Source organism: Podarcis tiliguerta (assembly GCF_965153285.1).
Source record: "Podarcis tiliguerta genome assembly, chromosome: 12".
Taxonomy (NCBI): Eukaryota; Metazoa; Chordata; class Lepidosauria; order Squamata; family Lacertidae; genus Podarcis; species Podarcis tiliguerta.
The window spans coordinates 5275916-5279719 of NC_139545.1; the positions used below are offsets into that span (position 1 = coordinate 5275916).

The 3804-nt window shown below is 39.4% G+C and overlaps 1 long non-coding RNA gene across 1 annotated transcript; it reads right to left on the reverse strand.

Moving 5' to 3' along the window:
• Nucleotides 1–733: 733 nt before the first annotated feature.
• LOC310660714 lies at nt 734–3439 on the reverse strand. The gene is made up of 2 exons (XR_014503621.1): nt 3270–3439; nt 734–1197 (listed from the first exon to the last, which is right to left on the reverse strand). It is a non-coding gene; the product is annotated as an uncharacterized lncRNA (long non-coding RNA).
• Nucleotides 3440–3804: the final 365 nt, after the last annotated feature.

Sequence of the window (3804 nt, forward strand, 5' to 3'; positions counted from 1 at the left end):
GGAGTGGGCGGGGCTCGCGCCTCTGTTCCGCCCTGCGAGCCAGGGGGCGGGGCCTTGGCGGAGCAGGTGCGGCCAACGGTCGCTCTCAGCGGATGGGTGGGAGCCGGTTGGTTGGCAGCAGCCGGGGGTGGGCGGGGCCTACAAAGGGCCTGTGTGACGCAGGCGGCGCCTGTCTTCGGAAAAACGCAGCCTCAGGGCGGGGCCGCCTGAGGGCTCCGAATGTTGACAGACTCCCAGCATGCCCTCCGCGTGGACTTTGCCGGCGGGGGCTGATGGGAGTTGGAGTCCCAACAGCATCTGGAGGAAGGCCGCAGGCTTTCTCCACCAGCACTTTTGGCATCATAGACCGTGTCTGAATTGGATGGGCAACTGGTTGCCCTGTCATTTATTTTTGAATTTGTATACCACCCTTCATAGGAAGATCTCAGGGCTCACGGCATAAAAGTACATAATAAAAAATGCAGAACAGGAACAGAAACGAAACCCCTAACTGGTAGCCAGTGCTGCAGAAGACAGAATCAGGATTCAACATGCCATTAACAGATTGCAGAACAGGGCCCAAACTAATACAGTAGAATTAAATTCATTTCCCCCCCAATTTTCCAACATTTTTTTAAAAAATAATAATATTTATTAAAGGTTTTATAGTTACAGAGAAAAAGTAAGAGAGAGAAAATGACAAAAAAATGACAGGTGGAAAAATCTAAATTAGAAACAGAATTGTTAGAACCCAATTTTCCAACATTTTTTAGACAAACAAACAAACATATATCTTAACTGTACTTAATCCAATCTTAGTAACATTGTTAAGTGACTTCCTCGGATCCCCCTGGCTGAGTTTCAGTGTATATCATTGTAACAGTTTTCCAAAACCAATTTTCTCATAAAATTAACTTAATCACTTAACACCTTTCTTTCTTTCCATTTTAACTTTAAACATATTATTCTCTAACATTACATATTTAAATCCTAAGCCTATCTGGTATTTGCAAGTTTTTCCAATTAGGTTATCTTAACATATTTAACTAAATAGTCTTTGAATTTTATCCATTTCTCCTGGTACTCCTCCTCCTTCTGGTCACGGACTCTTCCAGTCAGGTCAGCTACCTCCGAAAAGTCCATCGTCTTCACCTGCCATTCCTCAGAACAATGAAATTCAGTGGGGACAAGGTTCTGCACTTAGGCAAGAGGAACCACCTGCACAAATATAAGATGGTTTGCCAATAGCACATGTGAAAAGGATCTTGGGGTCTTAGTGGACCACAACTTAACATGTGGTCAAACCACACCTGGAATACTTTGGACACCACAATTTAAGGATATTGACAAGCTGGAAGGTGTGCAGAGGAAGGAGTTTTGAGCACCCTCCTAACGGGCTAGTTTTCATAATTTCATAATTATAATCAGTCAAAAAATACAGCACGTAAAGCTGTGTGAACTAGGTCTATTAAACACCAATGAATGACCCTTTTGATTAATTTCCATTGTTCCAATTATGCATTGGGTGTAAGGGATATCCATTTTTTCTCTTGTAGATGGGCACAATTGTTATTTTCTAATCATATTTTTTATCATTATGATTTACAAGCACCAAAAGGTACATAATGTATATACAATATTTACATGTAAGTTTGTTTTAAGGAAAAACTACAATTCATAAATCATCAAGCATTGGGGAGCATCTCTTTTTTTCTGGATTTTAAGGAGTTTATGGTAAAGTAGGCTAGGCTATAGGGAAGAATTTTCAAATCCAAACAGAATATATTTGGGCAGTAAGGAAATTTGTTTTGCTATGCATGACTATTAGGGGGAAAAACCTATAAAATTATGAGGAGGTCATATGATATATTGATATAAATATAGTTTTAACTATTTTAAGTTAAAGAACTTGATATTTCTGTCATCTGTAGTGGACTTGTCTTCTCACAAAAGAAAGGAAGAAAAAAAAGCAGATAATGAAAATATGGAATATCTAATAATAACTCAGTATTTTTTTCATTAACATTCACAAAGGATGCAATTAAAAAAGAACATGCAGAACTAGCACACTATATGTGGTAACAGCTGCCCATTTATCAAATGCCAAATACTAGAAACAATAACAAGTACCAAAGTTAATGAATTGGTTATTATAGGATTATGTGGTAGTAGCAAAATTTACAAAAAAGACTAAGATAAATGTCAGAAATTAGACCTCTTTGTCTAATTAATATTGGGGGAAACAAGGACCGTAGCTTAGGTAGAGGACATTTAATTTATTCCTTAAAAAGAAGTCATTTGGGTGGCAGGAAGACTGGGATACTCTTTCTGTAAAAGACACTGCTTTTTATATATATAAAATAGAGGCAGTGGGGAGATCAAAATGTTGCCTAAGAACACACACTTTCTCAGAAACATTGCATTTTGGAATTTTCAAATGTGGATATATTGAAATTGAAATACTTTATTGTCACTTGTGCAACTTGTATACAGTGAGATTACACGAGCACCTCCCACTCAGCTCTCTTAGTCTTAATTCGCCTCGTTTACTGACGCAAACCCACCAAAACCGGAAGTCAGTTGCCCTGTTGTTATCTTTTCATTCAGCAGCCTAACAGCCCACAGATAGAAGCTGTTCTGTACCCTGTTGGTGCGACTAATCATGCTTCTATGTCTTCTGCCCAGGGCAGGAGATCGACAAAGTGCCGGCCAGGGTGTGAATCACCCCTGAGAATTTTTCTCCCTCTCCTGAGGCAACGTTCTTCCGCTATTTCATCCAGCGGATTCACGGGACAGCCCATAATACCTTGTGCTGTATTCACCACCCTCTGTAGGCACTTCCTATCATTTGATGTCAAACCAGCGTACCACACCGTGGTGCAGTGTGAAAGGACACTTTCTATTGTGGACCAGTAGAAGGATATCATCAAATGTTGATTGACATCGTTCTTTTGCAATACTCTGAAGAGATGGAGTCTCTGTTGGGATTTTTTAACCACCTGGGTTGTATTTATTTTCCAAGTAAATATATAAATATATTATATATTTTATATATATATATATATATATATATATACACTATCAGTTTTATACCAGTTTATTAACTGCCATGATTTTCCAGTTTTGGAAATTTTGTCAGGGGTGCAAAGAAGCATCCAATGGAAATTTGCCAGGCTTCCATAGGCAGAGTAAATTACATGTCACCCCTGTTTAAGTTAGTCCACAGCATACATAGATATTTAATTCCCTTCTCTATATACACTCATTTCAGTTCACCAAATGACACCTACCTCTTTTTGACTTGTTTGAATTCAGCCCTTTCACTTCTCTGTGAACCTTGAACATAAAGCTTCCCACTTCCTCTTTCCTCCTCTTTGGCCGCATAGTCATGAAATTAGGAACCAGACCTCTGTGTAGCAACATCCCAACTGAACAGTCCTACCGGGACTCTCATCTTCAGCACAAGCCTGTGCTGACCTCACATATGATTTCACAGTGATAGTTTGTGATGTTACAATGCAAAGCTGTGACAAGAGACTTCTTTGTCCTGAGTCATGTCTGTATTACAGGATGAAATATGGCCGGCTTCTGGTACAAATCCTATGTCCTGTTCACTGATGCTGATACAGGACAGACAAGCTGTTTTGTGTTTAGTTTTTGAACTGAACAGTGGCTTATCTCTTCAACAGCATTGAAAATAAAGGTCCAGTTGCGCTTTCTGTTCCTTCTCAAATGTACATATTCCTCCCTGGCCATAGACAACTTTCAGCTCAGTCTATATAATTGTGTATTTGAAGTCTGATTCTCTCTGTATAGACTTACTCT